A 15202-nucleotide genomic window follows, 5' to 3' on the forward strand; every position below is an offset into this window, starting at 1 on the left:
TGCATGTACTCTCCTGTGAGACAGAATTGATGTGATCTCATGAAATTCCAAGAAAAGCAGAAATCGGGTAGACAAAATGGATGCTACTACCAAGGAAACTCTACTCAGTACTCTTAGAAGTAAAGGATATGGTGATGAATCAGTCCTCTCAACACAGCACTTCAAGGGATAAATGGTGACTGGGCACGACTCACAGCTCTAAGTGCTATGAGGAGGTGATATCATGTGGCATATTTACCTGGGATTTTTGTGCTGGCAGAGAGTCGAGGAAGGAAATCTTTTTATGATCAAGCAGTATATCTCAAAGCAGCACTGGTTTTATGAATGTGAGTGATAGACAGTGCTGAATCGGAGTTCAGCTGAATTCTAAACCAAGTGATTGCGATGAGGCAAATTATAGGGGAATTTATGCAAGGATCTCTGCTGCTATAGCTCAGATGATGGGTCTGTGCTGTTTTTGCTCACTCTTTTCCAAGTTTATTTTGTACTATAAATCATTCCTGTAATTGTGTTCTTTGTTGTTTCTCTCCTGACATGTTAAATCCCACAACACAGTCTAGTCTTGATGTTTTCCCTCTCTTTCAAAGAGTCCCAAGAGAGAGAAGCAGGGAAGGTAGATGTATTTGACTTTGGAAAATGAGTTGATGCCAGTTGCAAAGGAAATAAAATATATCATAGGGGTCTGCTAAGGGGAGGGGAGTGAAAACATTTCTTGTTTGTGACAAAAGATTGCCTTGAAGATTGCTTCAGCTTGATCAGTCTGAAGTCCATGTCTCACTGTTTCCATTACAAAGGCTTTAATGTTCCTGTTTCTTTTGGAAAAGGACTTCATCTATTTTGAAATAAGTCCAAGGCTCCCCAAATGTACTGTTTGCTTTTGGGCTCAAAACATGAGACCAATGCATTGGCGTCTCATTCTAGAGGGGCTAGAAAATTAAGTAATGGGCCAGGATAGCCAAGGAGTCAGCATGTGAGCAGCTCCATGGCAGCTGAGGATCATAGAATCCACAGCCTTATGCTGATACAGTGAGCACTACTTCTGCAAGGACTTCGAGTATGAAGATATTTGAGCACAGAACAGGGCCATGGCTTTCTCATGCTCTGGGCAATAGATGCAAGCAATATGCTTAGCAGACAGGAGAACAAGCTGTCAAGCTATGCCTGGCACAAGGACCACAGGATGGGAGAGGAACTGAAGCACTCTGCTGTGCAGGGAGTCTGTACTGCAGTGGGTCACTGCAGGGCTGTAATTAGATAAGGAAATCTCAGCCAGAATGAGTGAAATCCGGTAATCTTTGTTTTACATACAATTTGTCTGGTTTGCACATAGGAGGCTGAGCTTCAGGACCTGCATTATGAGGGCAGAGTACTATTCATATGATACCTTCTTGGTGTCAAGCCTGTAAGCTGATGCAATTCATTCCTTCAGAGGATCCCAGTCAGGATTTGTTCAGTGGGGTTGATCATTACAGAGCTGTAGTACATTAATTCAAGTCCTTAGCAAACAGTGGCTCAGTATCCTCCCCAAGCTTCCCACGGCTTCCTGTTGTGAGAACATAGCTTTCTGCTGTTTTTTCCTTTATCTGCTCCTGAGATGTCCCTAATCTCTTCCGAGCATCAGCCCCCATTTTTCTGTTTGCAGCAGAGAACTTTTTCAGTACACATGTGGAGCTCATTCCTAACCTGCCGTTTTCATAGTAGCAGTTTAACCTGGTGTTTATAAAATACAGTTCCATCCTGATACATACATATAGAGGAAGAAGATAAATGCACCTTCTGAAAAGAGATGCTGTGATCTCTGAATCAGTGGCAGCCATCCCTCATAGTGTGTGATATGTTTTAAAGTTTAAGGTCTTTTTTTTTTTTTTTTTAACTTTTTTAGTGTGTTTAACTATTAGCATCAACAGTGGATACATTTACCTCTGGCTTTTTTCTTTACAAATCCTACAGCCTTTTTGGAAATTCCATTCCTCCTCCACTCAGCTCTTAAATTTTTGTTTGTTTGTTTGTTTTTAAAAAAAGTGAAAGCAACTCTCATGTAAGATGAGCACAAGTGAGCTGCCAGGAGGTAAATTCTCTGTGCTGTAAGCAGGCTTCTATTTTACATGGGATAGCCACTGTGGAATGCGACAACTCTGAACAACAGATCGTGAGTCCAGAAAAATACAAATGAAGTGACAGCAGTGTTTACAGTGCTAAGTCACTTAAATGAGAAGATACCTTATTTTAAGTGACTACTGTCCTCCTTTGTTAACTTGAAACCATCTGGTTCTAAGCATGTTTGACAGAAGGACAGAGGCTACAAGGAGACTGAATCCTACCAGTTTTATGAAAACCAGAAGCAGGAAAGAGGCAAAACTTCCTCCTACCCTGCAGGAGAGTCTGCAGCATGCACTCAAGATACATGCAAGGGTTGTGCAGCCAGCAGGGTGGACATCACTCACAAAGTGGCCTGGCAGCTGGCAGATGTGCTCCTCAGCATGTGTTCTGGGTGCCCTGCTCTTAGCAAAGGAGGGAGGGAGCTGGAGGTGCTGCAGGTAATGGCCAGAGGGAAGCACAAGGAACTCTGGAGGGAGCAGTCCTAGCCAAGATGTTTTGGAGGGGGAGAACATGAACCAAAAGGGAGCCAAGCCTGTTGCTTGTTGGATGACTTGTTTAATTCAGATACACTCTGATCTGTCACTCGATCCAGAGGTATTTCAACAGTGAAGCATTGCTTTGAGGTTAAAGACTGCAACTAAAGGGGGAAAGACAGAAGTTCTGTTCTTTATCCAGGAGGTGTGAACTTGATGAACCGATTATAATGTCTGTGTCTCATATTCTTTCTCTCTGAGAGAAGGAATACATGTGTGCTTCAGAGGGGAGCTGAGGTGCTTCATCCGTTTGGAAATGATTTTTCTCCTTTAGGAGACAGATGCTTTACCTTTTCCATGAAAAGCTGTAAATGTTTCAGAAACAATTAAAGAAGCTTCCTGACATCCTCTTGGGTGAGGAAATATGATTGCTGTGGGAAAACTGAGTCAAAAAATCTATCATGTGAATATTTTATTTTAATAGTTAATGAACAGGGAAAAAGAAAGCATTACTATAAAACACATGAGCAAGATTGTGGAAAACTTGGGCAGAGAAAGGGACTGATAAATTCTGTCTTGATTGACATCTCTTGAAGGTCAAAGTGTCTACCCAGTGTATGAGGCAGTGTTAAATTTGCTCATGGTGTATATGTATAATCAGAAGACTTTGCCTCTTAGTACTACTCAATTTCAGAATACATGTACTGCATAAGGCTGGCTGGTAAAGTAGAAGTAAATATTTTGAAAAGTGAATACATCAAAAGATAAGCTTTTGGTTTCACATCAGCAATAATATTAGTATTTTTTACATGAAAACCTCTAATTATTTTATGAACAATAAATACCTTGCCTCTTCAGGAGATCTCCAAAGGTCTTAATCAAAATATACCACACCATTACACGGTGTTTGTGCATAATGGTATTTCTTACTTCGGAATTTGGAAATAGAAGCACAAAGAAATTATGTAGGTCACACACCAAATGAGTGGCAATTGAGGAAGGAAAAACAGATATTATGACCTTTTCCTCTTTTTTTTAACTCAGAAGATCGGTAGTCTTGCAAGCATGCACATCTGTTTTCAGTTTAAGCTGATACTTGTTCTTGCAGGATGTGTGATGCTTCAGATGGTCCAGTTGTTTTGACTCCCTCATCCCAAGAGCCAAGGCATCAAATCAGTTACTCTAGGCTAGTGTCAGTTCTCCACTAGGACAAGCCTCCCTTTTTCCATCTCCAGTAGATTACAGGCTGAACACATACCAAGGAGCATATTAAATTGTGTTCACATTGTGGCAGATGGGTACTTATAGGATATATATGGATATTTGTATGTATCCAGATGCATATGGATACTTGAGTACTAATATAAAGCTAACTCTAATACCTGTGGCAGTTTCTTTCCCCCACTAGACTTCTGTACATTTATATCATTGTATAAATGCATCTGTATGTCAAGCATTCTATGAAAGAAAAAGAAACTTCAGCTGGTAGGAGATTAAACATTTATGGTGAGAAAAGACAGGGCCACCCATAAGTATTGGGTATACACTGACACTAAATGATTATTTTAGATTTGTTTTCATGTTTGTTTTTAGCTCAAGATTTTCAGAAATCGGCAATGCCTTTATTTGATTGCACTGCACTCAATGTGAGGTTTACCATACATTTAAGCTGAAATATGCCAGTACTGGATATTGTGAAAATCTCACTCCTACACGTACCCACTTTCACTTGTGTTCTTGAATCAGATTTGGGAAGTAAATGAACAAAAACGGGCATTATTATATATCCCAGGAGAGCTGGTGCTTTCCAGAATGCTGTCTGTATTTCAGAATTGCTGTGCTTTTAATTGTCTTGCAGCCCAGATTGTCTTTGCATCCAGTGGGTTTTCTCTCTGGCCTTGTAAAATCCATGAATTTATGAAGTATACTAGACAAGAACCCTTTGCTCTATCCTGTGCCATTCCTAACTTGTGACACAAATAGAAACAAGACTAATTCTGTAAGATTCTCATGAGAGAGGAAGGTATGTGAGGAAAACACTGTCTAGCCTTCTGAGGTCTGAAGTTTTAGGCTTGTTTCTGGATTTAATTCCTTAGCTGTGTCACAAGTTTTGGACTGCTCAGTTCCTCTCCCTGGGCCGTGTATTCCAATTTTGAAGTCATCTAGATTCTCTGTGTTAAATGTTTCTGATTTTTCTTTGTCACTTAGAGTCTGAATTGTCCCTTATTTTGTAGAAGGGGAATTCACTTCCTAGTGGTGTCGACAGCAGAAATATGTGAACTGTCCACTTCTGTTATGGTTATGATGAGGTCTAGATTCACCACTAACCATATCAAAAGGAGGCTTACGATGGAGAATATATGACTACCAACTGCCCTTTGCTCCTAAGAAATAGGCTTTTGCATTCTTTGTATCCTGGGAAGGAGAATCATTGTTCTGAAAACCATGCGTATTCACAGCATGATGTGCTGCTGAAGAAGGCACTCAAAAAAGAATTAAAGCTAGGATGACATCAAAGCAATTCTCCCTTCCATGGTGGATTAATTACGACAGAATGAAACACCAGCTAGCTTGAAAATAAAAGCCCATGTGTGTAAGTAGACTATGGCAGTTTATTCTAAAAATGAATTCTTCTCTCACTCCTCAAACTACAGCTCCAACAACATCATCTCCTACTTTGCTTTCTTTGACTCACCTTCTCAAATTTGCTGGCCAACCCGTATTGTTGCTTTGAGATTTTTGCTGTTCTGTGTCTCTTGGTTGATTCTCAGAGCTGTAATAGAGAATTGCTGGACCTAGTATCTACTGATACTACATTGTGCTTGGCATGTGATATAAAGGGATGTTACTTCAGTGCTCCAAGCCTCTCAGTAGACTTTGAGATAAAAAGTTCAGTGTCCCAGCTGAGCACCCAACACACATAGTGGTTACATAAGAAAATGGGAAGAAAGAGCTTTTCAGGCAGGAATCTAAGGAGACAACCTCAGTCTATGTCCTTCTTAAAATGGACACTATCCTATACGTTAAAAACAAACAAAAAAGAAGTGTGACTAATCTTTTTTTTTTCTTCATTTTGTATGTTACTTTATCTTAAGTGACTTACCCTTGCCCTTGTGTGGTGCTGTTCAACATGCAAACATTGCAGATGAAAACAATCCCAAGCTCCAACAAACTGTTCCCTCAGCCAGATAGTGCTGACTTCTGTCTCAGGAACAGTCACCACACTGAATTGCATTCAGCTGGTGAAACAATTGGGGAAAATAAGAGTTCTAGAGAGTAAGTAGATGAGTACTCAAATAACAATCAAAGTAAACCGTGTGCGTAAAAGGGATGTAAGACTCAAATCCCAAACACATAATGTGGAAGCCAATTTGTAATCAATGGCTTTCTTTTCACATGTTCAGTGAGGAAATATTTGTTTTCCAATCTCTATGCATTGTAAGACAAGGTGGACTGCTGTTTGAAGCATATTTTGTGCTAGTGACTTTTTCTCTAGTCTTGGGCAAGTTAGTGATTTTGTATGATTTTTGATAGCTGGAAACAGTGGTACTGATTTCTGCCATAAACAGCTTGTAAAAATGTTGATATATTAGGGGACCAGAACACAGTGATCTGAGTAATACATTTGTCTGGTACATTAGTAACATCTTTGTGAGCTCTACTTGTTTTCTTTCCCAAAGAAAATGTACTTGCATACAAACAAAAGTACATTTTCAACTTTTATTTCAGTACACGAACATGAAGACAGAAGAGAGACATGCAGTTGCACAGTTGTGCTAAATATGTCCTCCATTATTTGAGACAAAATTAGCTTTTGGACTCTACTGATTAGAACAAGACAGTGAGTTATTACTGAGAATATCAGTGATAGGAGAGAAACGTTCTCTGAGCTTTATACCACACTTCCCATTCTTTTGTCAGCTTACATTATAAATAAATAACAAAGCAATTTGACACATGCCCATTGATTAAAAATAAAAATTGTCAGAGTGAGAGGAGAAAGACAAAAATATGAATTATTAATAACAATATTAAGCAATGCAAAAAAGATGCTTAACATGCAGGAAAGTCCCTGAAAAGTCACTTAGTGAAGGGGAAGAAAAGGACAGCCACAAAGACCTTGCCTCCACTACTTTGTGGCCACTTCCTCACTACTAGTCTAGCAACTTGATCCTGGAAGGTCAGGGTGGCTATATGAGAAAGAAGGGTGATTCTGTTAATTTGTGTTATCTTTCAGCTCCTCTCTACTATTTCTAACATGCACTACCAGCAAGCATGAAGACCTCATGCAAAGTATGGAGTAAATTTAAACTGATCATATTCATGACTGAATTGACTATCTTGTGTTTTTGAGCAATCTTCTTGCCAGTGAGATTTGAACAACTGATTGATGAAACTGACATTTTTGTGGCAGAAGCTAGGTTAATTTAAACTCTTTCTAATTTGGTATATCACAGGTACCTGGGATTTAGTAAACAGATAGTAAGGCATGCAAAAGTATTGTTACTGCTAGTTGTAGTGTGTGTTCTGTGTACAGTGTATTGCCCCAGTTGATGTATCAAACTCTAGCTGGAGTAATTATGCATTTCTTTTCCCACCTTCTGTTGCTTATTTTGGTTGCAACTATTTCAGTGCTTTCATTTACCAGGCCAGTTTGCATGGCTACTGGGTATACTGACCATCCTAGCACTACTTAATTTTCTGTCTATGGAGATCAGATTTCTTTTTTTTTTTTTCCTTTGAAGTGGAAAGGAAAAAAAAATATACTTGCAAAGAGCAAAAAAAGTAACTATGCGACTTCTCTGAAAACTGTAGAATCTCACTTAGTAACAATCCTGCGTGCTGAAAAATGATGATAATGCATGCTATCGCAATAGAAGAGCTAATCAGAAAGTCTTCCTGGTCAGGTACAACCAAAGGTCCTGTTGTGGTTAAAATAATGGTGTTTGTAGTGGAGCATCGTATGTTTCACTTCCTCATGTCCAGTCGGAAGATTACATTCTGTGTAACTGGAGAGGTGATATCACAACGAAAATGACTGCAGGAGTGGTAAAGCTCCTAGTCTGTGCTTATGATGTTAATGTTTTAAATTAACAAACTGTTAATGAATTCACAACATGATCTCCTATTTATTGTGTTTTAACTCTGGAAAGCTCCCTTTTAAGCATCTTTGGTTCAAGTAAGGGCTAAGCACTTGTAGCTTTTATGGGTTTCATTAAGAGTCAGAAATGCTCAGAGCTTCTGAAAATGAGGTCACTAGCATTTAGTTGCATATGGTGCAGGTACTTCCATCTTATCTCCTTATTTCAACTTCGGTTGCAGTTAGCTGGAGAGTAGTAGGTACTCAGAGGTGTGATTCACCCTATCACAGTGAAAGGCATCCAAAATACTCTTGTTTAAATGCCTACTTCTGTTCACAGACTGTAAAGAAAGTCTGCATGAAGCAGTTAAAAACTTAACCAAGATTCTTCTGTGTGTGTGCCTTGAGCTGAGTAACTGAAATTAGGGAGTTGTTCTAGAAATCTTAGGCTTGGCTTCTCTGGTTCTGTCTGTAAAATTGTTTTGTATGTTCTGAGAAAGTCCTAGAATTGCAGAAAAGGTTTGGGCTGGACTGGAAAGGACTTTGTAACTTCTAGTTACAACCTACCTCCCACTAGAGCAGGTCACCTAAAGCCTCATCCGGTCTGGCTTTAAACAGGGATGAGGCATCCACAGCTTCTCTAGGCACCCTGAGTCAGTGCCTCTCAACCCTCTAAATAAAGAATTTCTTTTAATGTCTTATTTAAATCTGCCCTTTTATTTTAAAGCCACTACCTTCTGTCCTATCACTGTACTCTGTTAAAGGATCCCTCTCCAGCTTCTTGTAGAACTCCTGCAGGTACTGGAAGGATGCCGTGAGGTCTCCCTGGAGCCTTCTCTTCTCCAGTCTGAACAAGCCCAGCTTGCTCAGCCCCTCTTCACAGGAGAGGTGCTCCAGTCCTTTGAGTATCTTTATGGCCTCCTTTGGACATTCTCCAACAGCTGCATGCTGGAGGTCCTAGAGTAGGATTCAGAGCTGCAAGTGAAAACTCATGAGAGCAAAGTAGAGGGAATCACTTCCCTCTCTCTGCTAGCCACGCTTCTTTTGGTGCAGCCTTGGACACAGTTGCTTTTCTGGGCTCCAAACACATGTTGTCGGTCGATGTCAAGCTTTTAATCCACTGGTATCCCTAGGTCCTTCTCTACAGGGCTGTTCTCAATCCGCTGTTTCCCATCCTGTATTTATTCTTGGCATTGTACCTACCCAGAAGCTGGACCATGCTCTTGGCTTTGTTGAACCTGGTAAGGCTCTCACAGGCCCACCTCAGTCCTACTGAGGTCTGTCTCAATGGCATCCCTTCCCTCCATTGCATGATTGCACCACTCAGCTTGCTGTCATCTGCAAACATGCTGAGGGTGCACTCAGTCCCTTTGTTCATGTCACAAACAAAGCTGCTGAATAGTACTGGTAAGATAGACTTCTCTTATTTGGTACACTATGTATAGAGGTAAAAGTTCTTAGTAGCTCCTAAATAGTTTTCATTTACTTTCTACTTTTGCATGCAGTATGAGTAAACGTTAGCGCTGAGTGATTGTGTCAGTTGGTCTCAGCATGAGTACCACACACTATTGCTAAATTTGGCTTTATAGGAATTATTGGTCTCTCTTAAATAATTAGTACTTCTAATCTGCTAGATCTGGTCCTCAGGGTTTTGGTGAACATTAATTTGTACATTAAAAGACTGAATTTAAGATAATGTTACTGGTTTGGAAAAGTTATATGAACCAATATTTGCTTAGCAGAGCCCAAGCACAGAACAAACTGAATGAAACAGAATGGCTTCTGTGGCAGGAGTGAGGTGATGGAGAAGGGAACAGCTATCCTTTCTCACACTTACCCAGTACTGTAACTGAAGTCAAATAAAGACATGTAAAGAGATACTAGCATGCTATGCCTAGCTCCCCTGGGACTGGAAGGCAATCATTTCATAAATCTTCTGGTATCATATTTAGCCTTATTCTAAAATACTTTTCAAACGTCTGCAAGGAAATTTTTAAATGTTTAAAGAATTTTGTCTTCTGATGAGTTTCTTAAGAAAATGAGTTGGCTTTAAAATTAAGCAAAGAGAGTTAAGAGAACCTTTGATAAGGAATGTTAAGAATCTGGGAGAAAGCACTTTAATAATACTGCTGTAGTAATTTTCATCAGTCTTACTACACCCATGTGCAGTATTTCTACTCTGTAAACTGAAGCATATTTATTTAAATGATTTGCCAAATATCTTATCATGGGTAAGTGGCAAGCTGCAAATGGAACCCAGGAGTCCTAATTTGATTTCTTGTTGAATTCAAAGACAGTATTCAAAGCCTCTGAAAGAAAAACACTCAAGAATTCAACAGTAACACTCTGCGTGAGGAGTCTCCCATTTCAATAAATGTGTGGTTATGATATGTCTGTACTTCACTGACCAAGGTCCCTGAGGTTGCTTTCAATCCAAACCCATGTCTCCTTTGTGGGTGCACATTGCACTACCAGATCTTTCAGTGCTCTGAACCAAAAGTCTTGTTCTTAATGGACATACTGGGGAAAATACAGCCATCTAAAAACACCACTACTGCCAGTGAAAAAAGCAAGCATGAGTGAAATAAAATCTGTAGAGTCATATGAATACGAGCTGCAGCTTGAATGCTTCTATCAGTGCTGGGTTTTGGGTTTTTTTTTACAGAAGTGAAGATCAGACAGCAGAGGATATTATTTATCTTAAAACTCTGTTCTATCTATTTGCCATCTCTGTGAGATCTTGAATAAATACAGATAAGTCTCTGTATTTTTAAATTTGTATTTGGAATTTGACAGCACACTGGATGAGCTTTACAGAGAGGTATTCAGTGGGAGGTTTTTGAGAAAAGGCTCTACCCATCAGCTTGTCTTCCCAGTATATTTTGTGGTACATGATGACAAAAGGTGAGAGCAAGAGCAAACAATAACCATCTTAGAAAATCTCGGTGAACATTTGAAATCAGTAGGCGAAGTTGGCTGGTGTGAAAGCTTACGTACATCTAGTCCATAAAATCCAATCTCATAATCTTGAAAGGAAAATTCAAGAGTCAGGGGAAATGCAGTTTGACTTGATTTGCACAGTCAGGACTTATGTTTGTGAACCTCTGTCAGGACTGATCTCAGTATTTATATAAAATATGAAACTGATGTTCTTCCTTAGAATTCCAGTTTCTGCCAGAGTCAGAAGAAATGTTGTGCGTTACAGCCAGTTTACTTTGCAGAGATAGAGTATGAATTTCCTCAGCCGAGACATGGAGAGCATAAAGGGGAATTCCACAAGCAGTTTCTCATTAATATCTAATTTTGTGTGTGTTTGGCCAGAAACAGAAGGAATTTGATTTTCTTACATTTGTGCTGAGATTAAGACTGTCTGAAGAACAGATGGAAAGGTACAGCTTAATACACATGCACTAGCTGTCTGTACAGTAAGTACTCAGTGCATTTGCTTAAACACAGATATTTGGTACAACTTGATGCATCTTCTGACCTCTTGCTGCTTTTCCCAAAAGCCAGGAATCTCAGAAGTCATATTTGCTAGCTGTGTCCAAATATGTTGAAGCTGTAAGGCTTTTGCAGAGGCGCTTGAAAGCTACGTTTAAGCAAATGATTTGAGCCCTAAAAATAAAACTTTGCGTATTTGTAACCACCTCTGGCACATGATTTAGCGATGACAGTGCTACCATGTGATGGTTCAGGAAAAATCCTTTTTCTAGAAGCTATTAGAGGTGAAAATACAGATGATAGATGTAGACCCATTGATTTCATTAATGATTACTTGATTACATTGGTGATCCTCTGGCATTTTAGGTCAGCACTTAGGCCAGGATTTTTACCTATAAATAATCATTCTGTGTATAATATATGCAGTGGGCGTGATGGACAGTTAAGAATATTTAGTATACAGTTTAACTTAGCTGACACACTTGTGCTGAGTGGTATGAATATGACTTGAATTCTCAGATTGGTATGCAGTCGTGCTTAGTATTGGTAGACAAAAAAAATCTGGAAGTTAAATTGTGTTGTAACTTCTGTATTAATCATAGTGTCTGTATAACAGATGTTTTTAGAAAGTGAGAATTTAAGTCCATGTTATTGTAGTTTGTGCAGGTTAGGAAGATGTTTTAAATATCTGCAGTTTATTAAATTCTCTAGTATAAAGGAAAAATACATATTATCTGAAGTTACTCAAAGGAGCATACTGTATGTTTTAAGACATCAGGTTATAATTTTACTTTTTTTCTTTTTTAAGATGCAATCCTTATTAGAAGCAACACTGTGAAGTATGAATCTTTTTCTTCTATTTCCTGTAGTAGTACTCTTCTACAACTATTTTCTATCATGAAAATAAGCATAATGACTTTCAGAAACCTCCAGCAAACCTCCCATTGACTTCTGTAAGTATTTTACCCAAGTAGAGTCCAAGTCAGAGCTAGCAAGATACTTCAGGCTTTTATGCTCTATTTAAAGGAACTTGAAAGGATAGATTTCTTCAGTGTTGAAATCTGAGGAGCTCTTAAATACTGCCAACTGTTTCTTAACCTTTTCCAGAAAGCAATCTATAGATACTTTCTGCAGAAACCTGTATTTTGTTGATCAGGTCTGAAGGATTTTGCTTTGTGAAACTTCACCTAGAACCAGACCTGCAGAAAAGAGATTACTGAGATCAGTTTGTTTATCTTCTTCTCTGATGTGTTCGTGTTCCATACTGGACAGTTACATTTGCTCTACCTTGATAAAGACAAAGTTTATGGTCTTTGCTTACACTGTGAAATGTATTTTGATTGTACACAGTATTCAGTGAATTTGGTGAAGACTCTGTCCATTAATTTTGTGACTTAATGATTTATTTTCTGGTCAATATTCAGGAGAGAAGATAAAAACACTCAGGTTCACATCCCCTATTGTCCTTGGGTCATGGTGTAGACTCTGGCCAACTATTTCTGATGCAGAAGGTTTAGTAACTTTGATTAATTCATGATCACAGAGTGCTTTGGGCTCCTGGGATAAAAAGCAAAATAGAAGTGCAAAGTGTTATTAATGGAAAGTATGCTTGACATGCTTAGTATACTATATTAAATATCATTTGGGGTTGAGTACATTAGAAGAGTGCGAGTAACTCAGCTGAAGGTAGTTATGGTGATGTCTCTAATTGAGAGAAACAGATTCTTAATCAGTGTATCACAACTACAGCCTTCATGGTAACTTCGTGGTTAGGTTTATGGATCGATTTTATTCCTCTGAATAACATATGGCCTAAAAACTAGGTGCTGACAGCATCTTCTGAGTTTGGGGAACATATGCAGTTACTTCTGGTTTTGATGTCTGGGAATTTCTCTTCCTCTCAAGTCTGGATTTAACAATCCTTCGGTTGCCATTTAATTTCAAAGAGCAACAGCATTCAATGAAGCATGTATTCTCCCCTTCTCCTAGCAGTTGGTAGTGGCAATTTCTGTTTCTTTAGGAACTCTGTAAAATATAACGTGAATTCTGGATCTATGTACACTGGGACAAATCTTATTTGTTTTGACTTATAGTAATACAAGATTTTCCACTGTGTCCCAAAGCCAGGATTCAGCATTTTAGGGTCTGTTCCTATGTTTTGGGAAGCACTGATGGAGAGATCTGTGAAATCATGGGTACGTTACAGCACCAACTTTTCTTCAGAGCAGCTCAGCTACAAAGCTCTATTAGTGGAATTTCAGTGTTTATGCATAATGTGAGATCCAGAGGGATGTGCACATCTACATTAATATTTTGCTTTGCTGGCAATGGTTGCAGTTTTAATGGAAGTGTCATAAGACCTGGTGTTTTCCTTAAAAATTCCACTCTTGAAGTAAACAGATAATGTCAAGAACCTCAGGTTTTTTTGTAAAAGTTTCTAGTCCTCATGATTGGAAAGAAGACACTGAATCATGATCAAAGCATAACGCAGAGACTTAGAAATGAGAAAAAAAAAAGATATAAATGTAAATATAAAGCCTGATACTTATTAGATGGGTTAAAAAAATTTTAATAACATGTTTAGAATTTTCAGGGGGAGAATGGTGAAAGACGGAAGGGAAACAGTATGAGATCAGCATTGGTGGATCTCATTTGCACTTCATTTTGATTTTGGTCTGAAAAATAGTTTCATGGTCTGAATACCAGCACTGAAATCCCTGTGCAAGTTGAGTATCAGCAGCATGACCTGGAATAAAATTCACACCTTCACACCTCTATAAAGAATGACAGCAGTGGGGTTTTAGTGCATATTTTGCTAGCCATTTAAACAAAGATTGCTTAAATTATGTTCTGTCTGTGCCTGTGTCCATAATATTTGTGTTACTTATCAGTGTTTTTATTAGTTGACCAAGAGGTGCACTATCGTCATTCATTTGAATGGTGTTTTCTGCCTGTTTCCTTGGCTGGGTTTCTTTTTCTCTCTGTACTCACAAGTACTTGGGCAGTGAAAGTACTAGTTCAAATAAATGTCAAAAGCATTATTTTGTTATATCGTGCTGGTTTAATTCTTTAAATGGGGACTGTGTATTGGTAAAAGGTATCTGCCCATTCAGACTCTAGCTGTTAGGATTGCTATAGGAATTACTGGATGAAAACTGTACTGCAAGATACTGAGGGTCTTCTGTGGCTTTGAAAGCTATGAAATAGCTCTCAAGATTTAAAATGAATGTTTATGAATTTTTTTCTATCCAAATTCCATTACAAAAATAACAATAAAACTTCAAATAAAATAGTTCATTTGCCTAGGGAATTGTTTAGTTTGTTATTTGGATTGTAGTACTGCCCCAGTTCCCAAACAGAATTAGGGTCTGTTTGTAGTAAATGTTTGAGTAGAAATTAAGAGGTTGCCCTGCTTTAGGTCTTCATAATCTACATCAGAGATTCATACAAACGAGAGGAGACATTGCTATAGGCAAAATGTCAAAGGACATTTTGGAGATAATCCTGTTGTAGAGATGGGCCAAGCTATTCCAAGGCAGCTTTGAATCATGCAGACTGTGGTAGGCACAGTACCTGTTCTGTGGACGACAAATCTGTATAAAGTGAGATTCTTTCCTTTTCCCTTTTCCCTCTCTCCTTTCTCCTTTCCTGTTTCCCCTTTCTCCATTCTTTTCCTTTTCCTTTTCCTTTTCCTTTTCCTTTTCCTTTTCCTTTTCCTTTTCCTTTTCCTTTTCCTTTTCCTTTTCCTTTTCCTTTTCCTTTTCCTTTTCCTTTTCCTTTTCCTTTTCCTTTTCCTTTTCCTTTTCCTTTTCCTTTCTCCCTTCCCTTTCCTCTTTTCTTTCCTTCTTTCCTTTGCTCTTTCATTTTTAAATGCTGAAGATCTTGAATTCTGCTGAAAAATTGACTGTCAGAGAGAATATTTCTGATACTCAGCTGACAGTTTTGCATTTAAAAAAAAATCGTAATGCTGTCAGTAAAAGAAATTTTTTGCAAAACAAAGCAAAAAAAAAGCACCCATTCAGCTGCAAATAGATTGAATTTTTCACACACACACACATATATATTTTAATTAGCCTTTGTTGGGGAAAAAGTTGGAACCTAGTAATAA

The 15202-nt window shown here is 38.5% G+C and overlaps 1 protein-coding gene across 24 annotated transcripts in view; it reads left to right on the forward strand.

Moving 5' to 3' along the window:
• ZBTB20 (zinc finger and BTB domain containing 20) overlaps positions 1–15202 on the forward strand; it is a 466833-nt gene that overhangs the window by 166143 nt on the left and 285488 nt on the right. The window contains exon 7 of one of the 24 annotated variants that reach the window (XR_008211406.1): positions 1–15202. This exon is cut by the window's right edge and continues 18999 nt beyond it. The exons of the other annotated variants lie outside the window; for them this stretch is intronic. The gene's annotated coding sequence lies outside the window, so the exon portion shown is untranslated. 24 annotated transcript variants of the gene reach the window in all.

Source organism: Tympanuchus pallidicinctus, unplaced genomic scaffold (assembly GCF_026119805.1).
Source record: "Tympanuchus pallidicinctus isolate F22 unplaced genomic scaffold, pur_lepc_1.0 scaffold10, whole genome shotgun sequence".
Lineage (NCBI taxonomy): Eukaryota > Metazoa > Chordata > Aves > Galliformes > Phasianidae > Tympanuchus > Tympanuchus pallidicinctus.